Below are 24804 nucleotides of genomic sequence, written 5' to 3' on the forward strand. Positions count from 1 at the left end.
GAAACTCAAATAACTCCCAAATCTCATTTTTAATTCCATATTAATCCAATTAAACATTGGTAGCAGCCATGGGGGTTGGTGGAATTTGAAATTCAAAGGGTGTCTCTAAACTCTATAAATAGGAGCCTATAGCTCACTTGTAAGAAACAACATTTTCTATCCATTAGAGCACTTGTCTAGAAACACCTTGAGGCTTGATAATTCCAGAAAGCATTTCTTATAATCTGTAAGAGATCCCTTAGTGCTTGAGTTAGGGGGAAATAGGCTTTTGGACAAAGGTTTTGAAACCTTGTTCAAGTTGGTGATCCCCAACACTCTTCACTTTGGTAGTGTGAGTGAGAGTTGCTTCTATTTATTTTGTTTGTTCTTTCTTTCTATTCTATTTCTCTTCATCTTCATATTCTTCTCTTTTGTTTATTTGTATTTCTTGTTTTGAGTTGTAATCTTCTTTTCTTTATTTCAAACATTTTACTTTACTTGTAACATTTTTCTTTGAGTTGTATTTTCACTATTCTATTCTTCTTCTCTTCTTCTTGTTTTTTAGTTTATTTGTATTTTCAGTTATAGAGTTGTAACCTTATTCAATCAATCAATATTTATTTGTAATATATTGTCTAGAGTTGTAATATTATTATCAATTTCCACTGAGGCAAAATAATTTTTCCTAACATTCAAAAGCTTATCCCTTGTTTGTTTCAATGGAAGGTGAGACCATCAAGACAATGAATCAAGACCTAGTGAGGTTGGATAGGTTTGATGGATCCAATTTCACTAGGTGGCAAGACAAGGTGAGATTCCTTTTGACCACTCTCAAAATCACCTACATTCTAGAATCCACTCTAGAACATCTCCCAACACCATCCGACAAGGACACTCCCGAGGAGGTGGAGAAAAGAAGGAAGAGGGAGGAGGACAATCTCCTTTGTAGGGGTCATATCATCAATGCCCTTTCCGATAGGCTCTATGACCTCTACACCGAAACCAAATCGGCCAAGGAGATATGGGATGCACTTGAGAAAAAGTTTAAGGCGGAAGAGGAAGGTACCAAAAAGTTCTTGATATCTCAATACTTCGATTTCAAAATTTTTGGTGATAAACCTATTCTTCCTCAAATTCATGAATTGCAAATAATTGTTAACAAATTGAAAGTGTTAAAGATTGAGCTTCCCGAGGCCTTTCAAGTTGGTGCTATAGTGGCTAAATTACCACCAACTTGGAAGATCTATAGGAAAAGAATCCTTCATAAAAATGAGGATTATTCTTTGGAGGAGATCCAAAAGCATATTCAAATCGAAGAGGAATCGATATGTAGAGATAAACTTATGGAGGGGTCTAATGGAGAGACTTCCAAAGCAATTGCGGTGTCACAACCAAAACATCCCAAAAACAAAGGGAAAAAGGGTAATGAGAAACCTTTGGGTCCAAAAACCAACCCAAACAAGTTTAAGGGCGAGAAAGGTCCTTACTTTGTGTGTGGGAAAAAGGGTCACTATGCTAGAGAGTGTAGGCATAGAAAAGACCAACAAGGACCTAAGGTGAATGCAACTCAAGAGGAAAACATAGTTGCTACCCTTAGTGAGGTGAATGCAGTCCAAGGCAAGATGAAAGGGTGGTGGTATGATACATGTGCCACCGTCCATGTCACCTATGACAAATCATTGTTCAAGACCTTTGAAGAGTCAAAAGGCAACCATGAGATAGAAATGGGAAATGAGGGAAAATCCAAGGTACTTGGCAAAGGTACTATTGAAGTCTACTTCACCTCTGGCAAGAAAGTTACATTAGTGAATGTACTTTATGTTCCCGAAATGAGTAGAAACTTGGTAAGTGGTGATTTGCTTGGCAAACCCGGCATTAAAGCCGTTTTTGAGTCCGGTAAACTTATACTTACCAAATCAAATGTATTCTTGGGAAAAGGGTACTCTTGTGAGGGAATTGTTAAATTATGCACCAATGATGTAACTTTCAATATTATCAATAAAAATGCTAATTCCGCCTATATTGTTGAGTATGATTCTTTATTTTTGTGGCATCTTAGACTATCGCATATAGGTTTTTCAACCATGAAAAGAGTAGTAAAATGTGGTATGATTGCATGCAATATTAAAAACTATAGTAAATGTGAAACATGTGTTAAGGCAAAATGATTAAGAAAATATTTCCTAGTGTAGAAAGATCATCTAATTTACTAGAGTTAATCCATAGTGATCTTTGTGAATTAAATGGTGTTTTAACTAGAGGTGGTAAAATATATTTTCTTACTTTTATAGATGATTTTAGTAGATATACCTATGTGTTTCTTTTAAAGCATAAAGATGAAACTTTTGATGCTTTTAAATTGTATAAATTAGAAGTTGAAAATCAACTAAATAAAAAGATTAAGGTGCTAAGAAGTGATAGAGGAGGAGAGTACTTCTCTAATGAATTCAATACATTTTGTGAAGAAAATGGTATAATTCATGAGTGCACTGCACCTTATACACCACAACACAATGGTATTGCCGAAAGGAAAAATAAGACTTATCTAGAGATGATAAATTCTATGTTGGTGTTTTCCAAGTTGAACTTCAACTTATGGGGTGAAGCGCTTATAACCGCTTGTCACATTCTTAATCGAATATCGATGAAGAAAAATGAGATATCTCCATATGAGTTATGGAAAGGAAGAAAACCCAACATAGGGTACTTCAAAGTGTGGGGGTGTCTTTCATATTGCAAGAAAAACGAACCTAATAGAACAAAGTTAGGTTCAAGAGCCATAAAGTGTGCTTTTGTTGGTTATACCAACAATAGTAAAGCTTATAGGCAATTAGACTTAGAGTTTAATATTGTGATTGAATCTAGAGAAGTTGAATTTTTTGAGAATATGTTATGTGACAACAATTCTCAAGCTTCAACATCTCTAAAGGAGAATTTGTTGTATGAGAACAATTCTCAAGCTTCTACATCCAAAGTTGATTCTCAAGAGGAGAATTCTCAAAAGGATGTAAAGCAACCCTTTGAACCTAGAAGGATTCAAAGGCTTAAAAATCATAAAAGTCTAGTACTGGATGAGATAGGTTCTCAACGAATTTCGTTCTACATGGTAGAAGGAAATAGATAGGAAGTTATTAGGAAAATTCCTATTGTACTTCTCGTTGAGGATGATCCTAAGACTTATAGAGAAGCTATGCAATCAAGAGATAGTGCATTTTGGAAAGAAGCCATCAATGATGAAATAGATTCCATTCTTTCCAATAACACTTGGGAATTGGTAGACCTCCCACCGGGGTCTAAGCCAATTGGGTGTAAGTGGGTATTTATGAGAAAATACCACACTGACGGCACTATCCAAACCTTTAAAGCTAGAATAGTAGCTAAAGGGTTTAGGCAAAAAGAGGGTATCGATTATTTCGATACTTATGCGCCTGCTGCAAGAACAACTTCTATAAGAATTTTGTTCGCTTTAGCTTCTATACACAACTTGTATGTTCATCAAATGGTTGTCAAAATGGCATTCCTTAATGGTGACTTCAATGAGGAGGTCTATATGGAACAACCCGAAGGGATTGTCCTACCAAAATATGAACATAAAGTTTGTAGACTTGTAAAATCCTTATATGGATTGAAACAAGCTCCTAAGCAATGGCATGAGAAATTTGATCAAGCCATAATGTCTAATGGGTTTAGACATAACAATGGAGACAAGTGTTTGTATTCCAAAACTTGTAAGGGATGTGTGATCATTGTTTGCTTATACGTGGATGACATGCTTATTCTAAGTAATAGCATGAAAGGGATAGAAGAAACGAAGAGGTTTCTATCATCAACCTTCAAGATGAAAGATTTTGGAGAAGTTGACACCATACTTGGTATCAAAGTAAAGAAACATAGTGGGAGTTTTGCGTTAGGGCAAGCCCACTATGTTGAGAAAGTATTGAACAAATTTAACCATCTCAAGGTTAAAGATGCCAATACTCCATTCGATCATAGTTTAAAACTAGAGAAGAATGAAGGAAGAGTAATGGCTCATTTGGAGTACGCTAGTGCTATAGGGAGTCTAATGTACGCTACCCAATGTACTAGACCTGATATAGCATTTGCGGTAAGTAAACTTAGTAGGTTTACAAGTAATCCAAGTGTGGATCACTGGAAGGAAATTGGAAGAGTCCTAGGTTATCTCAAGAAAACCAAAGGACTAAGCCTTCAATACTCCAAATTTCCTTCAATTTTAGAAGGATATACAGATGCAAGTTGGATATCCAATCTTGGGGACAACTTGTCCACAACTGGTTGGGTATTTACACTTGGTGGAGGTGCAATTTCTTGGGGTTCCAAGAAACAAACCTGTATATCTCATTCCACTATGGAAGCAGAATTCATAGCTCTAGCTGCTACCGGCAAAGAGGCCGAATGGTTAAGGGATCTGTTGATAGAGATTCCCCTAATAAAAGAGAATGTATCTACTATATTGATACATTGTGATAGCTAAGCGACATTGGCTGGAGCATACAGCGGAGTGTATAATGGGAAGTCTAGACATATTAGTCTAAGACATGGATATGTAAGAGAATTGATTCAAAGAGGAGTCATCTCAATATCCTATGTGAGAACAAGTGAAAATCTGGCGAATCCTTTCACTAAGCCACTAACGAGGGATTTAGTGGGTGCATCATCTCGAGGGATGGGACTTAAACTCCCTAAAGAGATTCACGATAGATGGTAACCTATCTTAACATTAGTTATTCAACTAGTGTTAGGTTCAATAGGTAACAACAAGTCAATCAAGTGAATATTAGTTGTACTCAAAACAATTCCCATCTGAGATATTGAGTACTTGTGTGTTACCAAGTGGAGGGTTAAAATCGACAGGATTTTTAATAGAATTTAGTCTTGTAAAGACAAGTATTTTTGGTAACAAAATACTGTAAGAATTCTATCTATATGGACCTAGGGGTGGTGCCGCCTCTCATGAGAATTGGGAGTATTCTCAAGAACGTCCATGAATGGAAAGTGCACATGGCCATTAACGGTGCAAAGCGAGACATAGAGGTCTCAAGTGAGCATCGCAAAGGTGTGTGTGTTATCACCGATTGGTTATCATGAAAAGATGGTTCAATGCCTAGTGCAGCCAAATTTTCGACAAATTTTGTGAGAATTACACTATAGTAAAGTTCAAGTTGAAAAACACTTTGCTTTATGCACTAATGCAATGACTCTTATAAGAGAGAGTTCTTATTTAATCAAGTGGGGGATATGTTATATTTTAAAATATAATGATTGATTAAATAAGTGTTACAATAGATAACTATTTAATCTAGTGGGGGAATGTTATATTATTTATAATATAATGTAATATTATATTATATTATAATATAATGTTTTAGATTAAATAAATGTGACAAAGAGTGTCACATATTGTAACATATAATAGAGAGTTACAATATTTAGATATATGAGATATATCTAAATAATGTAACATATTTGGTGTTACAAATTTGTAACTTCCATATATTACCTGTTATTGTGTAAATTTGGTGTTACACAATAATGAGATGAATTTCATAAAGTCATTTGAGAAATGGTTGTTAGAGATATGATTTTAACCCCAATAATGTGTTTTGGGGGTTACAAAATCATTTGGGAGGGTTTGGAACCGTTTGGAAAAACAACACAATTTTAAGTGCTGAAAATGGTCAGTGGCCGCGGCCTGTGGGACAGAGACTAGTGGTCGCGACCACAGGCCAAAAACTGACAATTTTTTCAGTTTTTTCAATCTTCGTTGAACGGCTCAAAAAACCCAAATAACTCCCAAATCTCATTTTTAATTCCATATTAATCCAATTAAACATTGGTAACAGCCATAGGGTTTGGTGGAATTTGAAATTCAGAGAGTGTCTCTAAACTCTATAAATAGGAGCCTATAGCTCACTTGTAAGAAACAATATTTTCTATCCATTAGAGCACTTGGCTAGAAACACCTTGAGGCTTGATAATTCTAGAAAGCATTTCCTATAATCTGTGAGAGATCCCTTAGTGCTTGAGTTAGGGGGAAATAAGCTTTTGGACAAAGGTTTCAAACCTTGTTCAAGTTGGTGATCCCCAACACTCTTCACTTTGGTAGTGTGAGTGAGAGTTGCTCTATTTATTTTGTTTGTTCTTTCTTTCTATTCTATTTCTCTTCATCTTCATATTCTTCTCTTTTGTTTATTTGTATTTCTTGTTTTGAGTTGTAATCTTCTTTTCTTTATTTCAAACATTTTACTTTACTTGTAACATTTTTCTTTGAGTTGTATTTTCACTATTCTATTCTTCTTCTCTTCTTCTTGTTTTTTAGTTTATTTGTATTTTCAGTTATAGAGTTGTAACCTTATTCAATCAATTAATATTTATTTGTAATATATTGTCTAGAGTTGTAATATTATTATCAATTTCCATTGAGGCAAATAATTTTTCCTAACAGGAAAATCATTAATCGTCCACAAAAGTGTCGTTCTCATCTTAAACAATTCATTCTTTTTGCCATCTCTTGTGTCAACTCCGTTAGTCCATAACTCCTTCAAATCGTCCACCAACGACCTTAGAAATACATTCATGTCCTTACTAGGTGATTTTGGCCCCGGAATCAGAAGAGTCAACATGAAATACTTCTCCTTCATCACAACCATGGCGGTAGATTATAATTGGTCAAAACCATTGGCCACATATTGTACGATAGACTCATGTTGCCAAATGGATTAAACCCATCGACAGCCAAACCTAAATGAACCTTTCTAGCATCTATTGCAAACTCTGGGTGTCTGGCGTCGAAGTCCTTCAAGCAGCCCCATCAACAAGATGATGCATCACAACATCTTCTTTCGATCTCCCCGTATAATGCCATACCATCTCCTTTGCTGTATGTCTTGAGCTATACATTCGTTTTTGGCATCATAGTGTGTTGGAGGAATTTTATTATTTTTTGGAAATGCAAACTTTAGTAGCATCAACAATTCATCGAAGGAATTGTTTGGTCATTTTTCCTTAACTTTCAAGTGCATCAACTTTGCCAAAAAGTTAAGGGATGATATCCAATCGCAACCCGGATACAACCCGGCTTCAATCTCGTCGAAAAACTCATCATAATACTGACCCAATCGCCTCATTTTCTTCCTCTGTATTTGCCGGTAAGATGAAATCGTCAATGACATTGATCATCTCATCTGCATCTTCATTATCCTCGACTACCTCATCGACAACAACTTCGTCCAACTCTCCATGGAAAATCCACTATTGATAACTTTCTTGAAAACCCCATCGAAAGATATGTCCCTCTACAGTATCCGGGCGATGGAACCTCAAGTTTAGGCATTTCAAACATGGACATCTAATATTTCTGTCACTGTCTTTGTGTTGCTTCGCCAAATTCATAAATACTTGGAGATTGTTCCAATACTCATCACTATTACGATTTCTCAAAAACATCCAACTCTTATCAATCGGCCTCTACGATACACGAATAAATCATAATTAATATTGTTTCATATTAAGAGTACATACCCAAACTATCCATGTGGATTTAAAAGTCATGGATAGGTCAGAAATGTATACTGACTCAGCCTCTCCAAATGGGTCTAAGGTACTTAGTGATTACAAATAATTAAAAAAATTATCACTATGTGATAATAGCCGTTCTATTCTATCTTTGGTAATAAAATTTTACTACCAAAGAAAATCAAGACAAATAAAAAATGGTCTGATGATATCTTATGATCTATTAAGTTTTATGACATTTATGAATTAGTTATATAAAAAAAGTCTTATCATCAAAGAAAAGCAAAACAAATTTATTATTATTTTGATAGTCCAAATTTACCACCTATAGTTTAATTTTGTTACTTATTTTATTTATTAAAGTTTAATTATATATTCATTATAAAATAAATTAGTTCTTTTATTAATTTATGTGACATTATATTAATCTTTAATAATAGTTTTCTTAATAAAAATATTTAGTGATAATTTTATTTGTTAATGTTAAATTTTATTAATTATGAATTAAAAAAAATTAATTATATTGTTTTAATGTATAATTTAACTAATAATATAAATAAGATATTATTATTTATTTTATTAATTGATGTGACTTTGTATTAATCTTTAATAATAGTTTTCTTAATAAAAATGTTTAGTGATAATTTTATTTCTTAATGTTAAATTTTATTAATTATGAATTATATTTTTTTAATGGATAATTTAACTAATAATATAAATAAGATATTATTATTTATTTTATTAATTGATGTGACATTGTATTAATCTTTAATAATAGTTTTCTTAATAAAAATATTTAGTGATAATTTTATTTGTTAATCTTAAATTTTATTAATTATGAATTAAAAAATTAATTATATTTTTAATGCATAATTTAACTAATAATATAAATAAGATATTATTATTTATTTTATTAATTGATGTGACATTCTATTAATCTTTAATAATAGTTTTCTTAATAAAAAAATTTAGTGATAATTTTATTTGTTAATGTTAAATTTTATTAATTATGAATTAAAAAATTAATTATATTTTTTGTTATCCAAAAAATAGGCACGAATGACGTGGCAAGTGACTTCTGGACACGTGGCTGACACTTGGCGGAATTCTGCTAGGGTATCAACCAGAAGAGATATTACAAGCGAAAGGCAGTCGAAGTTTACTTGCGACCAGTATGGTCGCAGGTTCCGTGTATCTCATGATATTTTTATAAAGATCTTAGTCAATCCCGAAATTGACTCCCATGATTTCCTGAGTATCTGATTATTTAGGAGAGAATATCTGTAACAAATTAATGTAATCCTCCTTGAGCCTATAAATAGAGAAAGATAGCTCAAGGAAGGGACTTTTGGCCTTCGAATTATTTGAGACTAGAGTGATACTATTTGACATATTGTATTGTTCTTCAGAGGTTGATGAAACTCATTGAACCCTAGTTCTTTGAGCACTCCTTTGAATTCTATATCAATAACAATTCGAAGTGGACGTAGGTTATTACCAGATTCTGGGGCCGAACCACTATAAACTCTTGTGTTCTTTATTATTTCGTCATCATATTCTTTCCAACGTGTTTGTCCACATCAAGCAAATTTGACTCCGTGTCAGTTGGCCAAAATTAGGGCCAACATTCTGGTGCTTTCATTAAGAGCTTGATTCATTATCGTTGAAAGATCAATGGCGAAAACTACCAAGAAAACTGGATAGGCGGCCGGCGTTGCACCATCTAACCCGCCTCCTCCTCCTCCCAACGTGGTTGAGGAGGACCCACATTTGGAATTTGATGAGGAAGAAATGGACAACGAGACGCTGAAGAATACCCTAGGGGTATTGCAGGAGGAGCTGGCCAATCTGAGGGCCGTCCAGGAAAATGCTGCCGAAATCATGGCACGACAGCAACAAGAAATTGAACGGCAGCACTTGGAGCTGAGTGAAAGGCAGGTGGAGATGGACCGTCGCCAGAGGGAGGCCATGGCAGTCCTCGAGGCAGCCTTGCAACTGGCTAGGAATCAAGCTGCACCTGCCTCGCAGCCCAATCAACCCGCGAATGGGCCACCCCACAGGGGTCCCAATCCTAGCCCGCCTATTCAGCCCTCGAGCCCACAAAGGCCCGAGCAGCTACCGGCGCCTCAGGACGATGTCCCGCTAGGAGACCCTGAAGCACAGCCTCCATCCCAAACTGGTCGCGGCAATCCCCCACAGCAGAGGCAGAATAAGGCCGGGAAGCAGCCTCGCAGTCCTAGACGCCATAGGGGCGACGAGCCTAATCTTTCGAGCAGAGGACAGCATCCTCCTGGTAACAGGACGAACTCAGAGTTAGGCTCTACAGTCCGAGGCTCCCCACAGCATGATAATTCATGGGGACCTAACAACCAATGCAGACCACCCTCTAATGCTCGGGAGGTTCCAGCCCGGGAAGGCAATCGAGGGAATAGTCGATCCCACCATAGCCAATCGAGATTCAGAGATGGCCATGGTTATAATGAGGCCGAATCAGGCAGAGGAAATGCCGGTCAGAGGAATGAAGAAAGAGGTGGAGGCAGAAGCCAACCACCTAGGGATGACCAACCCGACAGACGGGACGCTGGGGGGCAGCCCAGACAAAATAACGTCTTTAACCAGCTCGGAGCTAGCGGGCAACGGAGGAGAGACGAGGATTTGAGAGATGTACTCAACGATCATCGCGAGCGACACGACAAGTACGTCCCCCCAGCACCAGAGGCCACGGCGATTCCTGGCACCGTGCAAGCCCAGATAGATGCCCCCAACTAGGCAGTGCAGCAGCTGGTCGGGGGAAGAACATCTCATATCGACCACGATAGGAGAAAAGGCACTCCTTTCGTCCAGAGGATAGCTATGGCAGAAACTCCTAGCAAGTTTAAGATGCCTACGCTTCCGAATTTTGATGGGTATGGTGACCCGGTATCTCACGTCAACAAGTTTGAGATACAAATGGACATTCGGAAAGTGTCCAAAGACGCTCGGTGCAGGATCTTCCCTGCAACACTTTCTGATGCTGCACATGAGTGGTTTTTCAAATTCCCTCCTGCAAGTATAGTTTCCTGGGAAATGTTCGTGAAAGAATTTTATGGACAGTTCTATGCGGGTCGTGTGCACCCGACTGAGGCAAATCAGCTGGTCGAAATACGCCAGCAAGACGGAGAGCCACTGAAGGACTATGTCCAGCGCTTTATACGAGCAGCTGCTGGAGCAAAAATAGTGGGATACGAAGGCAAGATGATGGCCATAACCGCAGGGGTTAAGCGTCGCACGCCACTCTGGGATAGCCTCAGAAACCATGGGGTCAGAACTACCCAGGAATTCTTGGATCGAGCTGATCGATATATCAAGCTCGAAGATGCCATCGCCAATGAGGGGAAGCCCCCAGGCAAGGACAAGGGGACAGCCTCGCCCACCAAAGCCGCCAATGGGTCCAAACCCAACGGCAAAGGCAACGGGAACGACAATGGCAATGGCAAGAATGGGGGGAAGCGGCCGCACAATGAGCCTTCCACCTCTGACAACAAACAAGCCAAAGGTAATCGTTATGAACCTCGGTTCACTAACTACACTGCCCTTATTGAGTCTCGGGGAGAAGTTTATCGGGCCACGAGTTCCAGTGTGCCTTATAAGAAACCTGCTCCCATTCGAAAGGATATTTCGAGAAGAGATACTACCAAGTTCTGTCATTATCATAACGACTACGAACATGATACTAACGAATGCAACTAGCTGAAGGATGAGATTGAGTTCCTTATTAGACAAGGACACTTGAGAAGATATATACGGGCCTCAAGAAACTCCCAACGAGAAGCTCCAGGTGGCAACGAGCAAGCGCCCACACGCCAACGCTCGCCACCTTTGCAGCCTGACCCCGTAACTGGCACATTGTTAACCATCTGTGGAGGCCCGCACCTCGCGGGACATAGCGGAAAGGCCAGAGAATGATATGCTCGGACTCTGCAACACGACCAGGACATCGAGATGATGACTGTGGATGACCGCGCACCGAAAAAAGCTCGGTCAGAAGAAGGCGAAATAACCTTCTCTGATAGTGATGCCCAACATGTCTGGTTCCCACATTCCGATCCGATGGTCGTGGATATCCAAATGGCCAACATGATGGTGAAGAGAGTGCTAGTTGATACAGGAAGTTCGGTGAACATCCTGTATAAGTCTTCGCTGGAACGCATGAAGTTGTCCGTTAAGGACCTGGAGCCCTGCAACCAAACAATATACGACTTCTCTGGTGAAGGACTCACCCCCGCAGGGTCAATCAAACTACCAGTGACAGCAGGTATAGCGCCTGCTACTAGGACATTACTCGCTACTTTTATAGTAGTCGATTGTCCTTCGGCGTACAATGCCGTCATTGGGAGGCCTATACTGGTTGATCTACAGGCTGTCACCTCTATGTGGCACTTGGCCATGAAATTCCCAATAGACGCAGGGGGTAGGACGCGTGTTGGGAAACCAGAGGGAGGCTAGGGAGTGCTACAACGCCTCAGTCACGAAGGCAAAGAAGGGAACATCAAAAAGCACTCCCCCAGATAGGTTGCAGATGGCGATTGATACACAAGCCCAATCCGGTGATGAAGTCACCAAATAGGGCGTTGCCCAAAGTGAGGATAGAGATTTAGATCCTCACTTTGGGGATTTTGAAGAAAACATTGGACCCGTCGAGGACCTGGAAAAGGTCCAACTTGACGAAAAAGACACGACCAAAGTCGTGAAGGTCGGGAAATACTTAGAACCAACCACGAAGAATGCACTGGTGGAGTTTTTGCGGAAAAATCAGGAAGTCTTTGCCTGGTCACACAAAGACATGGCTGGGATAGATCCTGCAGTTATCAGCCATATCCTGAACGTAGACAAGAATTTTCCACCCGTGCAATAGAAAAGAAGGCTGCTCGATAAGGATCGCTCGAGAGCCTTAAAAGAAGAAGTTGAAAGATTAAAGGAGAATGGGTTCATCAGGGTGGCATTTTATCCATCGTGGGTCTCTAATCCAGTACTGGTTCCCAAGCCTAACGGGAAATGGCGGACCTGTGTGGATTTTACAGACCTCAATAAAGCCTGCCTGAAGGATTGCTTCCCACTCCTGAGGATCGACCAGTTAGTCAATGCTACTGCAGGGCATGAGATCCTCTCTTTCATGGATGCATACTCAGGCTACAATCAAATCAGCATGCATCCCCCTGACGAGGATCACACCAGCTTTCGGACCGATACGGGATTATACTGTTATAAAGTAATGCCCTTCGGACTGAAAAACGCAGGTGCAACCTACCAGCGACTGGTTAACCACATGTTTAAAGAATTGATCGGAGTAAACATGGAGGTGTACGTGGACGACATGCGGGTAAATTCAAAAAAGGAAGAAGGACATGTGAAGGATTTACAAGAGTGTTTCGATGTATTGAACAAGTACCAGATGAAATTAAATCCTCTCAAATGTTCCTTCGGAGTCGGATCAGGGAAGTTCTTGGGGTTTATTGTCAATTCAAGAGGAATCGAGGCCAACCCCGACAAGATAAAAGCCCTGATCGACATGAAATCGCTAGAGAAGATCAAGGATGTACAAAGTTTAACTGGGAGAATTGCCGCCCTAAGTAGATTCATTTCCAAATCAACGGACAAATGCGTCCCATTCTTCAATCTACTTAGGGGCAACAAGAAGTTCGAATGGACAGGAGACTGCGAGCAAGCTTTTCAGGCCTTAAAAGCCCATATGGCACAACCTCCTATTTTATCAAAGCCTGTCGAAGGAGAAACTTTGTTCATTTACCTGGCGATCACTGAAGTTGCTGCTAGTGCGGTACTAGTACGAGAGGAAGAAGGCGTACAAAAGATGGTTTACTATGTAAGCAAGAGGCTAATCGGAGCAGAACTGAGGTATCCTCCAATCGAGAGGTTAGCGTATTGTTCAATCCTAGCCTCAAGGAAGCTACGTCCTTACTTCCAAGCCCATCCTATTACAGTTTTAACAGATCAGCCCATTCGGCAAGTCCTCCAAAAACCGGAAGCGGCTGGGCGTTTGTTAAAATGGGCAGTCGAACTTGGGCAGTTTGATATTACATATTTACTGCGAGCAGCAGTGAAGGGACAAGTCTTGGCCGATCTTATTGCAGAGTTCACCGAACTCCCAGACAACGAGCAGTGCGAAAAACCTAGTGCGCCTGAGCCTCAAGATGAAGCTCCTTCGTGGAAGTTATTCACAGATGGGTCGTCCAACGAATCTCACGCGAGAGCAGGGGTGATTTTGATAACGCCAGAAGGGCATCGATTTCACTGCACCATTAGGTTCGACTTCATCGCATCAAATAATGAAGCCGAATATGAAGCACTCCTCGCTGGATTAAGAATGGTAAAAGACATGAGTATAAAGGTGCTAGATATTTACAGTGATTCATAGCTGGTAGTGAATCAAGTTCTAGGGGAATATCAAGCACGAGGCCTGAAAATGGTGGCCTACTTGAACAAAACAAAAGATCTGTTAGCCCAGTTCACAAAGTATACCCTCCAGCAGATACCTCGGGATCAGAATTCGAACGCAGATGCCTTAGCCAAACTCGCGAGCGCGAAAGATGCTGACACTTTGAATATTGTGCTAATAGAAAGATTGAGCGAGCCAAGCATACGAGCAGGTGAAACCAGTATGGAAATCCAAATGGAAGATACATGGATGGCGCCTTACTTGGAGTATCTGACAAATGGTGTACTACCAGCAGATAGAAACAAAGCCAGAACTCTTCAAAGGCAGGCTGCTAGGTATATACTGGTCGATGGCGTTCTATACCGAAGAGGATATTCCATGCCACTACTCAGATGTATTACACCAGAGAAAGCTAAAGAGCTAATGAAGGAAGTACATGAAGGCTTCTACGGGGATCACGCTGGGGGGCAAAGTTTGGCGAAAAAGATTCTAAGGCAAGGCTATTTCTGGCCGACTATGAACGAAGATTCAATGGAGTTTGTGCGAAAGTGCGATAAGTGTCAGAGATTTTCCAAAATCCCACGCGCAACTCCAAACGAGTTAAAGCAGATGCAGAGTCCTTGGCCTTTTGCAGTGTGGGATATAGACTTAATTGGGTCCCTGCCAACGGGAAAAGGCGGAGTGAAGTACTTAGTTGTAGCAGTCGACTACTTCACCAAATGGGCCGAAGCTGAACCACTTGCTACAATAACGACCAAAAAAGTTCTTGATTTTGTCATCAAGAACATTGTTTGCCGATATGGCTTGCCTCGAAAGATTGTCTCAGACAACGGCACCCAATTTGACAGTGACTTATTCACCGATTTCTGCGAAAGGCACGGGATTATCAAAAGCTTTTATTCAGTCGCGCATCCACAAGAAAACGGGCAGGTCAAAGCAATGAATAAAATGCTTAAGGACACTCTGAAGAAAAGGCTTGAAGACGCTAAAGGAGCATGACCAGAACAGCTACCTGAAGTCCTCTGGTCGTATAGAACTTCTCATCGAACAGCGATAGGTCATACCCCATTTTCCTTAGCATACGGATATGAAGCCATGTTACCTGTCGAATTAGATCCCCCCTCACATCGATGCATTACATACGACCAGAGCCAGAATAGCCAACTGATGATGGAGTCCCTAGACTCAATTGAAGAAATACGAGAAAGAGCCCAACTCCGAGTCGCTGCGTACCAGCAAAAGGTCACCCAGTATTTTAACTCAAAAGTAAAAGAAAGGAAATTCAACGTCAATGACCTAGTGCTACAACGAGTTTTCTTGAATACGCGCGACCCCACTGCTGGAGTGCTCGGACCAAACTGGGAAGGACCTTACCAAATTGAAGAAGTCCTTCATCCGGGTACCTACAAACTTGCACGCTTGAATGGAGATCTTGTTCCACGCTACTGGAACGGTGAACACCTGCACAAGTACTACCAATAAACAGTCCTTTTTAAAGAACTGGCTTGTATTAATTTTTACTTTTTACAAGTTTCGGAAAAAGGGTTAGCCACGTTGTATGGCTAATCGCTTATAAGTGTAAGATCTTTTTAAGATCACTCATAAAGACATGTTTAGTCCATTTTAATACGAGATTATAAGGGACTGTGCGCAGCCAGTCATTCTTGCCAACCTTTTGTAAATTTATTTTACAAGTATTTGTTCATTACGTGTGTTGTTTTGCTGTATTACAAGTGTTATATTTACTATCGAGCAGTAATGTTCGCACAGGTCGTGGTCAAGGCAAGTGACCAAGGACCTAAAGCTCCTCGATCACTTGGGGGGCATATAAGGTACATCGATAGCAAAGCATACCAAAAGGTATGTAAACACATGAACAAAATAAGTGAAAGCATACTACGGTACTTAGAGTATTTTTCAAAATTTATATTTTTTTAAGTCAAGCCAAAGTACTATGCTAAGTTCGGTCATGCGAACAAATGTTATAATAAAGAAAATATTATAATATCATAAGGCATTCTTTTACACCGCAAGCATCACTGCTTAGATGTAATTGTTTCAAATAAAAGGAAAAGTTTGCTGCCCGTGCAGCAAATTTAAAAGTAAAAATTGTCTTTACAACACGACCCGCGGGTCGTGTAATTGAAGAAAAATAAAAAAGAAATAAGTTTAAGGAGCAGGAGGGTCTTGCTCAGCAGTCTGATTGGCCGCATCCTCAACAACTCCTGCCTCCTCTGCGTCAGCGGTCGACTGGATGCTTGGGGAAGCAGGAACCCTTGCTCTTTCTTCTTCATCAGCCAATCGAGCAGTGCAGCGGGCCAACTCAGCGTTCCTGGCATCTTCTGGAAGGTAGTTAAAATTGGCACCCTGGTTGTGTTTCCAAAAGTTGTAGAAACACTAAAGTGTCGCATTCTTGTACCTCTCCAGATTATTAGCATTGGTAAGCTTCAGCTGCTCCACCTGGCTCTCAAGAACAGCTATGGCCTTATCCTTATCTAGGAGCTCCTCCTTGAGCCTCTTGACTTCACGATATTGGGTTCGGCTGGAATCCTGGTATTCATCCCTCTGCTTCTTCATAGCTGCCTTAGAAGACTCAGCCTCTGCCAGCTTTGCCACCGCAACATCCTTCTGCTGAGTAACCACTTCCAACGCCCTAGCGTGCCTGGGTTCTGCAGCCTGAAGCTCCTCGGTGGCTCTCACCTGGAACTCCTCGACGGCCTTTGCCCGAACCTGGTCGATGGTAGCTAGGGCACAAGTGCGGGCGGCAGTTATTGTCAGCATGGCCTGTAGCCAAGGAAATAAAAGTTAGACTATACTACAAAAAGGAGAAGTAAAATCCAAAAGGAAAAATACTTACACTGGCCACTTCGTTAAGAGCCCTGTTGTGGATCTGGGCAACCCCCATCCTCTCAACTTCAGCCATTGCCTCCCTGCAATGGTCGTGCTTCAAGATATGGGCAAGGCGATCTTTGGCTGATCGCAGGGAGCGGTTCGAGAGCTTGGTCCCAGGAAGCTCTGCTTGCGGGGTGTGCTCCCTTCGGGCCGCAGGCGGAGGGTTGGCAGCAGGGGCAGCCTCCTTCTCAGCAGGAGCAGAAGGTTGAGCAGAGGCTTGTCCAGTTGACGCATCCTTGGAAGGATCTTCTGTTCGACCCTTCTTGGCCGAAGGTCCTTGGCTCGATTCGCCATTATGCCTCCTGGATGTCTTTCGTCAAACTAGGGGGACTTCTGCCTCCTCTTGGGCCTGGTACAGATCGAAAACATTGGGAGTAGCCATCTCTGCGTACAAAGAAAAATATGCAGATGATAAGATAAAGGCGGATGAAAATTATTGGTAAAACAAAAAAGAGGTCACAAAGTTTAATACCCGAGCTACAACTACTGGTCGCTATACTACTGAATCTATTAGTCATACACTCACTATCTGGTACGAAGAAGTATGGCCCTAGATTTGGAGTATACGTAAAATTGCCATCCCCATCAAACAAGTGACAGGGAATTGGCAAGCTATTTAAAAGCAAAATAACAATATCGTTTTCATCTGAGGATTCATCCAGGTCTATGACAGACTCTGTTGCCTTTTGTTTCCCCTTGCCTTGGGGCGCAGAAGGCCTCTCTGCTGAAGGGACGCCAATGGGTTCCCTGATCATAACCCCCGTTGGCCTCCTTCGGGGAGGAGACGCCGGGGGTTGCTGCTCGGGATCCCCCTCGGCCATGGCATCTGCTACCACAGGTCCTCTTGTTTCATGGCGAGGAGCCAGGAGGCCAGATAGCCTCAGATTTTCATCAGTGACCAGGGACTTGACGTTTTTTTCTGCCTCTGCCATCCTGGCCAGTGCGTTGGACCTCAACACCATGTCTGGTGTTGGGTTCGGACGTAACCATGGACCTGAAAGGCATGGTATACTTTAGAAAGTTTCAAGAGAATTCATAAAGGAAAAGTAGCGACCAGTGAAAAAGGCATTTACCTCCGCGAGCGAAGGCCAGGTTGTTCGTAGTCATATCCGGCGTAAGGAAGTACTCCCTACTGTACTTCCCCACGTTGGAAATATGGGTAGTGTCACTCAGGAAAGTTCGGCTAGTTTCCTGGTGACAGAGATGGAAGAAGCCCGTCCCGTATTGCTGAGGGTTGGACTTAAGGTCGAAGAGGAAATTGACCTCATGAGGGGTAGGTTCCAGCCATTTTTTAAGTTTATACAGGATATAGAGTGCGGCTAGCATTCTATATCCATTTGGAGTAATTTGAAAGGGGGCGACACCAAAATAGTTGGCCACCCCCTGGTAAAAAGGATGTAGAGGGAGGATAGCCCCCGCCTCTATGTGATATCTGGACCAAGTGCTATAGGCACCCCTGGGAAGGTTAGCTCTTTGGTCAGCAGTCGGGATGGTAAGATTAACTCCTGCAAGAGGATACTTCCTACGATAATTGGCAAGCATCCGAGGAGTCACTTGGCTGGTGTGGGAGAGATACCAATCGAAATCAGGAAGGTTTTGATGCCGAGGGCGGGCCCTGACTTGGATACGAGGGTCTGGGCGGCATTTTCTCAACCACTAGTCGAGGGAACCCTAGCCTGTGAATCAGGCTGGGCAGGAGAGTTTGGACTGTTTTCGGAGTCAGGTCTTTTCTTGCCTAAGGACTTAGAGCAGGCCATTTGAGGTGGTGATGGACGAGGTCTAGAAGAAGATCGTGAAAATGGAATCTCGTGAACTCGGTCGGCCGGTCGTTCTTCACCTTCGAGCAGCTGGGCAAGAAGATCGTCGTCAATGGGCTGTTCACCTCCCCACAAATCTAGCATTAAAGTCTGCAAACAGATGAATGGGGAGGTGAGGATGAAGAATTTTGAAAGTATTTTAGAATAACGCTGGTCGAGTATAAAAGTTAAGCTTTTATACAGCAGCATTCTAACAAAAAACTAAATTTTTTCACGTGAACAGTTTGAGAAACAGATCAAAAGTGAAAGAAAAAGGTTTTTTGGAATAGCTTTTTCAACTCCTTTTAGGGCGGGAAACACCTAGTTTTTCAGCTAGCATAAAAATCGAATTTTCACTTCGATTTTACGTCCTAAGGCCATGATCTCAACTATCAAACTAACTCGTAACTCCCTAGTAACAGAGAAATATCACACAACATTCAGTATCACCTATTAAACCCCCCTACTGACATGCATTTCAACCCAGAAACGAATGAACCCAACAGTCGGTCTACAGAAGCATGCACGGCAAAAATATAAAGCGTAAGAGTCCATAAACTTACGAAGGTGAAGATCGTGGAGATTTGAGAGATTTTCCAGGCGTAAAAAGGGCTCACGGGCTGAATCTTGAAATGCCGAAGGACGGTCTTCAGAGGGAAACAGGAGCTCAGGTGTTAGGGTTTCTTGAAAGAGTGATGGCTTGTGTAAAAAGGAAAGGGAAACTTTAAAGAGGCTATATATATTTTTGTTCGTAAGCATTAAAAGGAAGTAATCATCAGCTTCCCCTTTTTTCGAAGTATGGGGAAGGGTGATAGCCGTCAAAACGTTACTTGGGAAGTGAAAAGTCGTGATTAGACAAGAGTAGATTGCTTTTTCCAAGATTGCACGAAGTGTTCTGACAGGTATGGTGGGGTGACCGAAGGGTCGTTTCCTCAAAAGTTTATTTATTGCTCATAATAAATAAACTTGGGGGGCAAATGTTATCCAAAAAACAGGCACGGATGACGTGGCAAGTGACTTATTGACACGTGGCTGACACTTGGCGGAATTCTGCTAGGGTATCGACCAGAAGAGATATTACAAGCAAAAGGCAGTCGAAGTTTACCTGCGACCAGTATGGTCGCAGGTTCCGCGTATCTCATGATATTTTTATAAAGATCTTAGTCAATCCCGAAATTGACTCCCATGATTTCCTGAGTATCCGATTATTTAGGAGAGAATATCTATAACAAATTAATGTAATCTTCCTTGAGCCTATAAATAGAGAAAGATAGCTCAAGGAAGGGACTTTTGGCCTTCGAATTATTTGAGACTAGAGTGATACTATTTGATGTATTGTATTGTTCTTCAGAGGTTGATGAAACTCATTGAACCCTAGTTCTTTGAGCACTCCTTTGAATTCTATATCAATAACAATTCGAAGTGGACGTAGGTTATTACCAGATTCTGGGGCCGAACCACTATAAACTCTTGTGTTCTTTATTATTTCGTCATCATATTCTTTCCAACGTGTTTGTCCACATCAAGCAAATTTGACGCCGTGTCAATTGGCCAAAATCAGGGTCAACATTTTTTTAATGCATAATTTAACTAATAATATAAATAAGATATTATTATTTTGTTGTAGTCAAATTTTTATTACCTACAATTTAATCTTATTATTATTTTTTTGTTACAATTTTATTAATTATAAATTAAAGTAATTAATTTATATTTTAAAATTTTCTAAATCTACCAAAATTTCGGCAGCATAACGACTAGATTCTAACCTATCCCAAAAATTTAAAAGCCTGCAATTGACATTTAAAAAATTCTCAGAACATTGACAATATATTATACATTTTTCTACACATATTCCCAATATATTTTTCTACAAATATATTAAAAACTGTAAACACATATTAATAAACATTCACAATTTATTTTTTTCTAAATAAATATTAATAACACTAATATTACTTAAACCTAAACACATATTAACACTAATAATTCTAATATTTCAAACATTTCACATATAAATATATTTTTTATCAACTTAATTAAACTAATTAAAACAACATAATCAAATAAAAAACATACATTGATGTAATTTTCCTATTGTCCTTCAATGTTCTATTTCTCTTCTTCAATTTCTACGCACCAACACAAATATATATATAATAGTTATTAAAAATATACAAATAAGAAAAAAAAACTAATATATATATAACCATAGTGTATTAAAAAATATACATATATATAAATAATAAAAACTATATATAAACTAATATATATAAATAATAATAAAATATATATGTATATATAAACTAAAATATAAATGTATATATATACTTACCTCCAATCGGCTTCGTGTGGTGGTGGAGCCGCAGGGTCGTCGGTGTGGTGGTGGAGGCCCTAGATCGGCGGCGGCGTGGCGTGGTCGTCGGTGGAGGAGAAGAAGTGGGGGCAGTGGTTGGGGCAGTGGCTGGGGTGGGCGGCTGGGGCGGTGGCTGGGGGTGGTCGTGAGGCAATCAGACGGAGAGAGAGAGAGAGAGAGAGAGAGAAGTGGGGGCAGTGGCTGGGGTGGGCGGCTGGGGCGGTGGTGGGGGTGGTGGCTGGGGGCGGTGGTGGGGAAATCAGGCACACAGAGAGAGAGAGAGAGATAAATTTTTCACGGAAGTTACAGAGAAATGAGGAAGAAGAAGGGGGGCGGTTGTGTTTATTCGCCCCATTATTTGCGGTGAAACTATTCGCCGCAAATAACCAAGGAAAATCGCCGCAAATAAGTCACACGGCGTCGTTTCATTAACTCGTTTAGAAACTCTAAACTTATTTGAGGCGAAATAATTTGCCGCAAATAATAAAATATCCCCGCATATACTTCCTAAATAAATGACTGCGAGATTTTCTCTCCAATTTTTTTTTTCAATATTTGCGGTGAAATCTTCGCCGCAAATAATGTCATATGGCCGCTAATATTACTCTTAACACATACTGTTTTTATTTGTCACGGAAAGCATTAGTCGCAAATAAATTCACTGCAAGTAACCTTTTTTCTTGTAGTGTATGTGTATTTATATATAACCCTTTTATTTGTATTTTGTTCTTTAAATTGTTTTTTTTATCAATATTTGTTTGATTTTTGTTAATTGTAAAAATGAGTTTGTGATAGTTTTTTTTTCTTCAGATTGTGCAAGGATTGGAGTGAGGTGTCTTTACGTTAGTTGGATCATCCTCTTCCTAATTGATATTATTTTTATGTTTTGGTAATTGATACATTTGTTTGGTAATTATGTAATTGATTAATATGGATAGTGTTAATTTTTATTTTTTATTTTTAATTTCAGATTTGTATTTAGAGAGTTGAAGCATTAATAGAGGTATATATGGATTTTTATTTATCTTCACTTTATTTTTTTTGGGTTGTATATGTATATGTTTATTTTTTTATATATATGTATGTGTATATAATTGTGAACACCGTAAATCTGACATGATCCTGAAGGACCCAAGCCCCACACAAGATATTCGCGAGACTGACCAGTCTCACCTTACGCGGGGCCCAAGCACACTTCGCCTTGCCCACCTCTCTGAGGGGCCAACAGACTGGTGCTTAGGTGTCACGCACCTAGGCGCCTCGCGCCACCAGCTACAGGCCAAGTCTGTGTCACGTAGGAAGGCCTCGCGTGCCTAGGTCCATGCCTCGCAAGAGGGCCTCGCGTGCCCAGGTCCATGCCTCGTAGGAGGGCCTCGCGTACCCAGGGTCGCGGCTCGCAGGGAGGGCCTCGCGTGCCCAGGTCCGCATCTTGCAAGAAGGCCTCCCATGCCCAGGTCTGCGCCTCGTAAAAAGGCCTTGTGTGCCCAGGTCCGTGGCTCGCAGGAGGGCCTCATGTGCCCAGGTTCGCAGCTCGCAGGAAGGCCTCACGTGCCCAGGTCTGTGGCTTGCAGGAGGGCCCCGCGTACCCAGGTCCGCGCCTCGTAGGAGGGCCTCGCGCGCCCAGAACTGCGCCTGATAGGAAGGCCACACGTGCCCAGGTCCGTGGCTCGCAGTAGGGCCTCGCGTGCCCAAGTTCGTGGCTCGCAGTAGGGCCTTGCGTGCCCAGGTCTGTGCATCGCAGGTAGGCCTTGCGTGCCCAGGTCTGTGCCTCGAAGGAAGGCCTCGCATGCCTAGGACAGTGTCTCGCAGGAGGGCCTCGCACGCCCAGGTTCGCGCCTCGCAGGAAGTCCTCGTGTGCCTAGGTCCGTGCCTCGCAAGAAGGCCTCGCGTGCCCAGGACAGTGTCTCGCAGGAAGGCCTCGAGTGCCCAAGTCCGCGCCTCGCAGGAAGGCCTCGCGTGCCTCGGCCCGTGCCTCGCAGGAAGGCCTTGCGTGCCCAGGACCGTCTCCCGTAGAAGAGTTGCGCGCCAGCGTCTCGCGAGCCTCGATTGTGTGCCCAGGCCCAGCACCTCGCGAGGTTCCCATGAAGTGCGCTTCGTGCACCACATAGCTGCACCCCTAGCGCACACCAATTAACTCTATGATGACTCGCACCAATAGGAATGATTATATTAGCAGAGTAGGAGCTTTCAAAGGTAAAAGGGATAGGCGCCATACGAGTGCAAAGGCCTACACGCGACTCATAAGGATCGCATGGGTAAGAAGTACGTATTGGTGTACGAATATGAGAACCCTAGGCATCTGATCCTCACATCCACGCCACACAGGTAGTGGTTGTATGAGTTAGGTACCTGATGTCGTCCTTCATAGCCAACCTCTGACATCCATCCCTGGTAAGTAGGGGAAGTACGAGGAGTGGTGGCATGGCCTGCATGTCTCTGGCCATATATCAGACCCGACACCACAACTACCTATGGCACTACGTCTGATGCCACTTCTCTGACACTCGTAATAAATAAGTAGTGGAGGCATCCCCACGGACCCTGACCATGTACCAGAGCCGACATCATGACCCTCTGAACCACTACCACCTGTGCCACCACACTGACAACAAACTTGTGAACAATCGCGTCGCCTGGGACCAAAATGTATTAGGAGCCATTAGAGCCCACTATAAAGGGAACCTTACTTCATCATTGAAGGGGGTTGGAAAATTCTTGTAAAATTAGATTGATCTAAGGGCAATATATGAGTTTTCTTTCTATTTTCTATTTTCTGCTTTCAATTTTCCGTCAAGTTTCTATAAGTTCATTTGTGTTCATTAGATATTGATTTAAGTTTCTGAGTTTTCCATTCATATTTTGTTGACGAGTTCTTACCGTCAATAGTTTGGCGCCGTCTATGGGAAGGATAAGTGCCAAGCCACTGTTCTTCCATCGATTCTGGTAGCAAAGATGCCTAGATGCTCTAAGCAGTTGAGAGAACCACATGAGGTTGAGGTACACCTTGATGGAGATCAATTGAAGGCCTCCATGAAGAATCCTCCGCCACTCAAAAATGTGCATGCATCGAAGGAGCCAGGGGCTCCCGAAGGTGAAAGGGAGGCCTCGTCCCCGGCCGTCCCACCTGATGAGCATCGTCCGAGGTCAGCGGCTGTCCCTGCGAGAGACGTCGGCGAGTTCCCGCCCCCAAAGCCGCCACAGGTGCCGAACTCTGGCCGGCAAGATCCGGGCCCATCAACGTGCAAGCCCGACAAGAATCCTCGAGTCCATTCCATGAGCTTGAGTTCTAGGTCCCGATTTTACGAGGAGGAGATATGCGAACTGCACCGAAAGAACCAAAGGCTAGAAACCACCTTAGAGAACACACAAGAGGTGTTTAATGGCCTGTTACAAGGAAAATCAAACATATCTCTTCCTAGGTGAAAAGAGAAAGGACAAGAGGGGGTAGAAACCATGGTTCCAGTGGACGATGGGAGGACTCGATTCTCCACCAGAAATACCCCCCCGAACAAAGCAGCGCGAACGTCCCAGACCACCGAAGTAGTTGTAGAGGCCAATAGCAGAAGAACAACATTGACCCTCATAATGAAGTCGAAGTCACTTCAAGGAAAAAACCCTCAGACTTACGGGAAGAACTCAACAAGGAAAGGGCGGATAAAAGGACTACACCTCCTATGGCACCCCGGGAAGACAAAGGAAAGGGAAACGCTAACCCATCCACGTTGAGAGACTCCTTGAACAAGAGGAAACAAGACCTAGACACATAAATGAGGAGCCTCTAGAGCAAGATAATCACTGCATCTGGAGGACAAGTC

The sequence above is a fragment of the Humulus lupulus genome, chromosome X, assembly GCF_963169125.1.
Source record: "Humulus lupulus chromosome X, drHumLupu1.1, whole genome shotgun sequence".
Classification (NCBI taxonomy): domain Eukaryota; kingdom Viridiplantae; phylum Streptophyta; class Magnoliopsida; order Rosales; family Cannabaceae; genus Humulus; species Humulus lupulus.